We start from the raw sequence: 10377 nt of genomic DNA on the forward strand, positions 1-10377 counted from the left end.
ATCAAGCAGCCCTGAAACCACCAGCGACATCCAGAGAGACGCTCTGGGGAAAAGCTGTTGCTGCTACCTCTGGCCCTTAGCACCCTCCACGCAGAAGCCTGGTCCCCACCACAGCTTCCTGCAAAGCAAACTAATGCCCCAGAAGCTGACCTCAGGGGTTCAGAGGCGAAGGAGCTGTGTGAGAGCCACGGGGAGTCGGAATGGCAGGCACAGGTTAGTTCCGGGCTTCCTGTTGCCTCTCTGCTGAGTTTGGTCAGTTATTTCACTCTGGTGTGACCAGGCAGCGTCTCCCTCGGACCCCAGCACGCCCACAGCGAGGAGGTGCTTCCTCCACAGCCTCCAAAGGGAAGGAAGGCAGAGGTCTGGGGAGGCCTGGCCTGGGCTGATCACTGAGGCTGCAAGAAACGCCACCCTCTCTGGGTCACTGGAGGCTGAGCCGGGAAGGGAGGCAGACCATGGCGGGTGGATGGCACTGCGCCTACTCGTGGGTAACGTGTTAGAAATCGTAGCTCGTTTGCTTGCTCTCTATAAACAAGTATGTTGTCCATCAATGGCAAGCATACTTGGAAGCCTATTTGTGTGGGCTGGCATAGGCAGTCAGGCAGAAACAAGCTTTGTCAAGAACGCAGCATGGAGGGGGCACGGTGGGGAAATGGCGGTGGGGAGGGCGAGAGAGGAGAAGTCTGAAAAGTCACAGCGAGCTGGAGCCGCCGGAGCACCTGAAGAAGCAGCAGAAAAACCTGTGAAAACGAAGACCGTTTCTTCTAGTGTTGGAGGGGAAAGTTCCAGTTGCAACACCAAGAAGGGTCAGCTGAAGAAGCCGTAGACCTCCCAACGAAGGCTGCGAAGATCTCCACACCGGATTCGCCACAGGTGGTCAGATGACAAAGGAGCATCAGCCATGGCCATCACACCTGGGTCAGGGAATGGATCAGAGGAAATGCCCCCAGAAGCAAAAATGAGGATGAAGAATTTTGGAAGGGATACACCAACATCAGCCGGACCAAACTCCTTCAGTAAAGGAAAGCATGGGTTTTCTGATAACCAGAAGTTATAGAAGCAAAATATAAAATCTCATCATGAAAATGTCTGTAAACAAGACAATTAAATGATGTGTTTTGAAATTGGGATGGAGGTGGGTGTAAAGTTAAACAGTTTCCTTTTTCAAAGAATAGTATAAGACCAGGCATGGTGGCTTACACCTGCAATCCCAGCACTGTGGGAGGCCAAGGTGGGCAAATCGCTTGAGGCCAGGAGTTCGAGACCAGCCTGCCCAACATGGTAAAACCCCATCTCTACAAAAAATACAAAAGTTAGCCAGACGTGGTGGCAGGTGCCTGTAATCCCAACTACTAGGGAGGCTAAGACAGGAGAATCACTTGAACCCAGGAGGTGGAGGTTGCAGAGAGCTGAGATCACACCATTGCATTCCAGCCTGGGTGACAGAGTGACACTCTATAGACAGTAGATGCTGTAGACAGTAGAAGCTGCCGAAACTCTATGTCAAAACAAACGAACAACAAAAAGAATGGTCTAAGACATTTTGGAAGCAGCTTTATTTATTTATTTATTTTTCTATTTTTTTTAAAGATTGAGACTCTCGTACACTAATAAATGAGAGTTCAAAATTAAAAAAAAAAAAAAAGGACACTCTCTCTAAGGCCTTGCTCCTCAAAGTACCCACAGCAGACAGCACCTGGGAGCTCCTTAGAAAGGCAGAGTCCCTGACCCCATCCACCTGGACCTCCTGCACCAGAATCGGCATTTTAAGGAGACCCACAGGAGTGTCCCAGGAACACTTGGACACTTGGACAACGTTGAGGTAAGAAGCTCTGAGCTGGAGCTGTTCTCAGCCTGTGTGCAGAAATACCTGGGGAGCTTTTCACACTCCCAGGTCCAGGGCACAGCCTAGACCAGTGGAGCCAGTGTGCCCGGGGATGTTGGGGCAGGCGGGTTGCATGGGCATCTGTTAATTTTTCCCTAGGCAGCCAGGGCTGAGCATCTGCTCCAGGCTTACCCCCAACTTTAGCTTACCTGAGCCTGCCTCTCCATCTACCTGCATAGCTGCTAATCATGGTCCTTGCCTGACCTTTATCTCTGGACCCTGTGGATCCAGAACCTTCCACTCTGCCCTCACTCTCCTGCATGGCCTCTGCAACTCTCAACAGGGCTGCATCTTGAAACTCTCCTGCATATACCATGCTCAGGCCACTCCACACGTACCAGCCTGTGCCTCTGGGTGCAGGCCCGGATGGTGTGGTCTTTCAATTCATTCCTTTCACCGACTTGCTGCCATCCACCTCCCCGCACATCCTCACCTGCCTTCTCCCCAGGGAACAGTGCATTGTGCATTATTATAAACCCCCATTACCTGTCCCTGTGACAACTTTCACCCTCCCTTCTCGTGTCACCTGTGGGGTACTTGGCAAATATTTGAGCTTGGTTTAATCAAACTCTGTGCTTACTTCATTCCTGCCTCCAGGCAGTCCAGTGCAGTGCAGGAAATTCCAGAATTCTTGCTAACTAGTCTCGTGTTATGCTCCCAGGTCAGTATAGCCCTGAGAGGTGGCGACTTTCCCTGGTCCCTTTGTTCATCCCACCCAGACACAATCACTTTGCATCTCTTTCGTACTCGAATGCCCTATGGCCTCGCCCTTCTCCTCACTTGCAGCTGAGAGCCTGACTCCTTTTTCACTGGGAAATAGAAGATAACAAAAGGGACTAGGCTCCCACATCTTGTCCACCAACCACTGGCTCTGTCCCAGACGTTGCCTTCCTCCCTGCTGAAGTGGAGAAACTCTCCCAAAGCTTCCTTGGCCAGGCTCACCATGGGCTCCTGAGCCATCCATCACTCCTGGTCAATGGCCTGGCTGCTGCGCATCCCCTCCTCTGAGGCAAGGTCGCGGCGCCGGCTCCCTTTCTCCTGGCTGGAATCCCATCAGTGCTCAGCATGCAGGGGGTTGTCCCTCCAACCGTCTGTAGACAGTAGATGCTGCAGAAACTCCTGCTGCTTCTCCGCCATTCTCCCTGGGACCCACTGGGGTCAGGCTTTGGCTCCTGCCGTCCTGCTAGACTATCTGACCTGTCAGAGGCTTTAACATGGGCGGCCACGTCCTGCTTCTGGAAAAACCCTTCATGGATGGAGGGGCCCTCCCTCGCCTGCCCTGTCTCACTGCAGCTCCTTCCGGACTCCCTGGCGGGATGCATCCCTCATCTGGGTATTCCACCCTGCAGCCCCCAGGGCTCAGCCTCCACATTTCTCTCCTCCATTTTCATCCTTGGGCCTTAAAGCCCACCTGTGTCCTGCCAAATGCTGCCTGGAGACCCCCAGCCTCAACTCTCCCTGAACTCCAGACTCTACATATCCAATGGACATCCCAAACTGAACAGACCATAGCATATACATATGCATTCAGCACACCCATATGACACAGGTATGCATGAGTACATACTTGTAAATTCAACATAGTCCTCTCAAACCAAATAGATATCGATTTACTTAGGTACATAAGCTTCATACATAGGTACACACATTTGTCTATTTCAGTCCTAAAAATTCTGCTTACTGAGTGAAGATTGTAGGAATTCTTTTGCTTATTTTATTAAAACCCAGCTGTATTTATAACTATTTTTTCCCTGCCCATGATTCTTTGCAGGCATGTGAACTGATGATTATCATTTTCAAAGCAAATAAACAGAGCCTTCACCATGGGCTCTAATGACTTTTGAAAGTCAAAACACTTGGAATATATTTTGATGTTCACTTCCCATGTTTAGTTTCTGGCTTCTCCATGCCGGAGATACAGTGAGAGAATACAGGGGTAGCTGATGGCAAACAACAAAAACTTACGTTTGACACCTTTTACTCTATGAAATAAAATGAGTGTAAACAGTAAATGGAACAACAAACTTTCAGAGTCATTGCAGGGCAAGAGCTGGAAAGGAAAGAGCTGGCTGCTCAGGGAAGATCCACTGAGGAGAAAAACCATCATTCAATTGGCCAGGATATTCCAGGACACACAATAGCCCACTGTGCCCTGGGGTCCTGCTTCTTACCTGAAAGTGGCAGCAACAATGGCCCCTCGGTGCTCCTGTGACTGCAGAGGACAATTTGCTTTTTTTGAGACAGGGTCTCACTCTGTCGTACAGGCTGGAGTGCAGTGGTGCAATCTTGGCTCACTACGACTTCCACTTCCCGGGTTCAAGTGATTCTTCTGCCTCAGCCTCCCTAGTAGCTGGGACTACAGGCACCTATCATTGTGCCCAGCTAGTTTTTGTATTTTCAGTAGAGATGGGGTTTCACCATGTTGGCCAGGCTGGTCTCAAACTCCTGACATTAGGTGATCCACCCACCTTGGCCTTCCAAAGTGCTGGAATTACAGGCATAAGCCACTGGGCCCAGCCTGACAATTTGCTTTTATAGCTACATCTTTGACACAAACATCCAAGGAAGATTTCACTGAGCAGGGTCCTGGGGATAATTGGAAATGACAGCTGGTGGCCAGAAGCCCCAGAGGAAGCCCCCTAGTGCAGGACTCTGAAGAGTTTTGAGGGCATGTGACCCAGGAAGAACAAGAACAAACATGGCCAGCCCGTGCAGCAGTAGTGGAGGATGATGGGATGGGCAGAGGTCAGCTTGCTGCACGATTTGGGGCAGAGTGCCCAGAGCAGGGGCTGGCCCCAGAGGAACCACATGCATTGGCAGGAAGGTGATGCGCCAGGACTCAGCTGTCCTAATCAGGGTGAAACATTGACTATGAGGTGGGTCACAGGAAGGACATAACCATGAACCATGAGGCCCAAGATGATGGTGAAGAATTTTGGCCAGCTGACGGATGGGGAATCTGCCACAGGGTAGCCTGGCTGTGTGGGATCTGATAACAGCATTGTAGGTGGCTCCCAGGAATGTACAGGTAGAATCCTGGCCCCAACCAAAACTCGCCTTGGGGCAGAGGGAAGGCAGCTCACCTCCCATGCTGGATGGGCTCCCAGGACCTGAGGTCAAAGGTTTCCCAGAATGGCCTCTATCAGGGCAGGATGTGGCCAGCTGTAGTGACTAGGCCAGTTGGTCATACTTCCAGGGGTTTTTTTTTTCTCTGCAAAGATGGCTGGACATGAAAGCGTGGGGCAGTGGGCAAGGTCAGTGTCCTGCCCCAGGGTCACACCCAGAGCTGGGGCCCATAGAGAGGACAGGTCTCTGTCTGCCCAGCTGGCTGGTACAATGCCATATTAACGTTAAAAATTATAACAAAGGAATGCCCAGGCTGTCCTCTGACACTACGAATACACCTCCTTTTTTTTAAAAAATTAAATTTGAAGGTACTTATGATAGATGAGGAGAATGCAGTCAGAAGAAGCAAATAGCATGGGAATAAATTCCACCAGGAAACCAGGATGAACCCCATTTTAGACACTTTTCAAGGATGACTCTTGAAGCAGCGATGTTTGGCTTTGGCATAGGGTTAAATGAAAGGTGGGCAGTCACCTTATCCATGGATTTCTTTATGGGGTTCTCTCTCCTCACTTTAGTGCGTGCTCTCTCTGAGATGTATTCTGCACTGGAATGATTTCTGATTACCATTCTCTCCTAAAGCCTTTTGCAGAACGTAGACTATGAAGATTGTTCATCAAGGAAAAAATACTGAACAATTAAGAAATCTTCCTAGCGGGGTGTGGTGATGTGTGCCTGCAATCCCAGTTACTTGGGAGGCTAAGGCAGGAGGGTCCCTTGATCTTAGGAATTCAAGATTAGCCTGAGCCATATAGCAAGATCTTATCTTGAAAGAAAGAAAGCGAGGGAAAGGAAGGAAGGGACAAAAAAGAGAAAGAAAGAAGGAAAGAAAGAAAGAAAAGAAAAGAGGCTGGGTGCAGTGGCTCACCTCTGTGATCCCAGCACTTTGGGAGGCTGAGGTGGGCGGATCACCTGAAGTCAGGAGTTTGAGACCAGCCTGGCCAACATGGTGAAACCCTGTCTCTAGTGAAAAAACAAAAAACAAAAATTAGCTGGGCTTGGTGGCACATGCCTGTAATCCCAGCACTTGGGAGGCTGAGGCAGGAGAATCACTTGAACCCGGGAGGCAGAGGTTGCAGTAAGTCAAGATTGCGCCCCACTGTACTCCAGTCCTCCAGCCTGGGTGACAGAGTGAGACTCCATCTCAAAAAAAAAAAAAAAGGAAAGAAAAAGAAAAGAAAGGAAAAGAAAGGAGTAGGGGAGGGGAATACAAAAGGAAAGAAACTTTCCTGAAGTCACTCAACACTCCACAGTCATTGGCAATATAGGCCCTGTAAGAACACAGAGGCTGCGTGGCACAGGACAACCTGCTCCTGCCAGCACTGTAAGCTGAAAGCTGTGACAGGATGCCAGGGAAGGCCTGAAAGTCTGCCCTCGCAGGTGGTCCACCTGACAGAATTCAGACAGGAGAGAGTGCTGGCACAAGTCACCTTGCAAAGTTTGTGTGTATTACCCGAGAGAGACACAGAGTCAGCTGGGCTGAGATGGGAGGCCCACTGCGAGTAGTGCGGGGAGACTGCGTGCTGACATGGGAGGGGCCCCTCCCAAGATGTCCTGAGACTTTCTGCTTCCTACCCCCCACTGCTGAAGGGGAACACATTCTGGTCTAATTTGATCTTGCCAGCTGAAAGACCTCTGCTAGGCTACAGTTTATCACTCATTATTTATGAAAGTCCTTTCCACTTCCCCACTGTATTCCAGAAACTCATACTTATAATCCAACTTGATTTTGTAAAACATTTCTCATTGTTACTACAGGGCCTTGGGCTTCTTTCCTTGGGCTTTTTTTTTTTTTTTTTTAAATTTTAGGTTGATTCTGCTTTTGACTAAAAACATCAGTGGGGCCGGGCTGCAGTGGCTCACACCTGTAATTCTAGCACTTCAGGAGGCCGAGGCAAGTGGATCACCTGAGGTCAAGAGTTCGAGACCAGCCTGGCCAACATGGTGAAGCCTCATCTCTACTAAAAATACAGAAATTAGCCGGGCATGGTGGCAGGCACCTATAATCCCAGCTACTCAGGAGGCTGAGGCAGGAGAATCATTTGAACCCTGGAGGCGGAGTTTGCAGTGGGCTGAGATCACGCCATACAGAGCAAATACTCTGTCTCAAAAAAAAAAAAGACATTAGTGACAAATGCTTTGGAGGGTCTGGTGGGGAAGTTCGACCTGTCACTTGCCTGGGTTGAAGCCAGGGCCTCCCCCTCTCTGGGACTGAAGGGGACAGTATTCACCAGCCAGGTGGGACTGAGCCCAACAGAGAAGCTCTAACATCCAGAATTGGTGGTAACTTCAAAACGTATTTTGCTCCCAGCTTTATTAAGAAATAACAGTCAAATAAAAATTGTATATATTTATGGTGTACAATATGATGTTTTGGTATATTTATACATTGTGAAATGATCAAATCAAGCTAATGACTATATCTGTCACCTCACCTACTTATCACATTTTTGTGGTGAGAACACTTAAGATCTAATGTCTTAGAAATTTTCAAGTATATGCCACATTAGTATAAACTATAGCCACCATGCTATATGATAAATCCTCACAACTTACTGCTCTTGTCTAACTGAAACTTTGTACCCTTTGACCAACATCTCCCCATTTTCCTCACTCCCCAGACCCTGTATCTCCACTTTACTCTCTAATTCTATGAGTTTAACTTTTTTAGATTCCACATATCAGTGAGATCATGTGGTATTTGTCTTTCTGTGACTGACTTATTTCATTTAACATAATGTCCTCCAGGTTCATTCATGTTGTCTTTGTAAAGGTGAAATCGTATTTTATTGTATGTAGGTGCCACATTTCTTTATCCATTCATCCGGTAGTGGACAATTAAGTTGATTCCTTATCTTGGCTGTTGTGAATGAAGGTGCAATGAAGATGGAAGTGCAGATATGTCTTTGAGGTGCTGATTTCATTTCCTTTCAATATACACTCAGAATTAGAATTGCTAGTTCGTATGGTAGTTCTAGCTTTCATTTTTTGAGGAACTTCCAGACTATTTTCCACATTGGCTGTACTAATTCACATTCCCATCCAGAGTGGTCAAGGGCTCCCTATTCTCCACATCCCACCAAACAGTTGTTATCTTTTGTCTGTTTGATCGTGGCCTTTCTAATGGGTGTGAGGTAATACTTATTTGTGCTTTTGGAATCATCCAAAAGCTCATTGCCACCCAATGTAAAGAAGCTTTTTCCCTGTATTTTCTTTTTTCAGAGGCTCGCTCCATCGCCAGGCGCCAGGCTGGAGTGCAGTGGCACAATCTCGGCTCACTGCAACCTCCGCCTCCTTGGTTCAAGCAATTCTCCTGCCTCAGCCTCCTGAGTAACTGGGACTACAGGTGTGTGCCACCATGCTCAGCTAATTTTTGTATTTTTAGTAAAGACGGCTCCACCATGTTGGCCAGGATGGTCTCGATCTCTTGACCTTGTGATCCGCCTGCCTTGGCTGCCCAAAGTGCTGGGATTACAGGCATGAGCCACTGTGCCCAGCCTATTTACCTGTATTTTCTTCTAGTAGTTTCATGGTTTCAGGTCTTGTGTTTAAATCTCTGTATTAGTCTGTTCTCAAGTTGCTATAAAGATACTATCGGAGACTGAGAAATTTATGAAGAGGTTTAATTGACTCACAGTTTCATATGGCTGAGGAGGCCTCAGGAAACTTACAATCATGGCAAAAGGCAAAGGGGAAGCAAGGCAGATTTTACACAATGGTAGGAGAGAGAGACAGCAAGGAAGAGCCTCACTGTAAAGCCGTCAGTTCTCGTGAGAACTTCCTCAGTATCATGAGAATAGCACGGGGGAAACAGCCCCTATGATCTAATCACCTCCCACAGGGTCCCTTTCTCAACACATGGGAATTACAATTTCAGATGAGATTTGGGTGGGGACACACAGAACCAAACCATATGAGTCTTTAATCCATTTTCAGTTGATTTTGCACATGTTGTGAGAAAAGGGTCCAATTCCGTCTCTCTGCATGTGGATACCCAGTTGTCCCAACACCATATATAGAAGAGACGATTCCTTCCCATTGTGTGTTCTTGGCACTTCTGTTGAAGAGAATCGACTATCAATGTGTGGATTTATGTCTGGGCTCTCGATTCTGTTTCGTTGGTCTATGTGTCTGTCTTTAGGTCGGTACCATGCTGCTTTGATTATGAGAGGTTAGGGGAGACAAATCTTTACCTTTTCCCATTTAGGGTTTTATTTTTGACTAGGTCTTAGAATTAAATTGACATAAGACAGATTAACAGGAGAAAAACATACAAGCATATGAGGAAACTTCATAAATAAATGAAGACTGAAAGAAGCAGTTAGAGTCAGACACTTATATACTGAATTGGACCAAGTAAGGTAAATTGAGTCAATTGGGTAGAGAAGTGACTAGGAAGATAAGGGTTAGTTTAAAAGATTTCTTTGTACAGGATTCCTTGGCTTCAACTTCCTGTCCTAGATGAGAAGAATTTTACTTTCCTTTTGGTATAGGGAGGATATTTTTACATAGAAATTCTATCTCCTGCTTTTCGGAAACAGAATGGAGGTCAGAATGATCTTCCAGTACTTGCTGTTTTAAAAAGTGCCTTTGCTTCTACATAGTCGACAGGCCAGAGCAGCATATTTTGGGGTGGCATATTCTTTACTCCCCAACAGCTTTGCAGTGTATTTTAAAACCAGGTAGTATGATGCCTACAGCTTGATTCTTTTTGCTCAAGACTGCGTTGGCTATTTGAAGTGTTTTATAGTTCCATACAAGTTTTAGGATTTTTTTTTTATTTCTGTGAAAAAATGTTATTAGAATTTTGATAGGGATTGCACTGAATCGCTTTTAAGATCAGGAATAAGACAAGGATGCTCATTCTCACCACTTCTATTCAGTATAGTACTGGAAGTCCTAGCCAGAGCAATTAGGCAAGGAAAAAGGCATCCAAACTAGAAATATAAAGAAATCAAATTGTTTTTGTTTGCAGATGACATGATCTTACATATAGAAAACCATAAAGATGCCACCTAAAAGCTTAGAATTAAAAAAATCAGCATACAAAAATCAGTAGCATTTCTTATACACTAAGAATAAATCATTCAAAAAAGAAATCAAGAAAACAATCACATTTATAATAGCAACAACAAAAAAAATACTTTGGAATGAATTTAACCAAGGAGGTGAAAGATCTATAACTAAAAACTATAAAACATTGACTAAAGAAATTGAAGAAGATACACATAAATGGGAAGATATCCTTTCTTAATGAATTGGAAGAATTAATATTGTTAAATGCATTTTGAAGCATTAATTGCAAGAGAGCAATCTCAAATATGGTTGTTTCAAGAGTAACCATCTCTGGGCGGTAAAACAATTGT

General features: G+C 46.3%; 1 pseudogene; it reads left to right on the plus strand.

Annotated features, from left to right (window-relative positions):
* The first annotated feature begins 652 nt into the window (after positions 1-652).
* On the plus strand, positions 653-1108 carry LOC110568481 (PEST proteolytic signal-containing nuclear protein-like; annotated as a pseudogene).
* The last annotated feature ends 9269 nt before the right edge of the window (positions 1109-10377 follow it).

Source organism: Aotus nancymaae, unplaced genomic scaffold (assembly GCF_030222135.1).
Source record: "Aotus nancymaae isolate 86718 unplaced genomic scaffold, 86718_ANA_hifiasm-v0.15.2.pri h1tg000041l, whole genome shotgun sequence".
Taxonomy (NCBI): Eukaryota; Metazoa; Chordata; class Mammalia; order Primates; family Aotidae; genus Aotus; species Aotus nancymaae.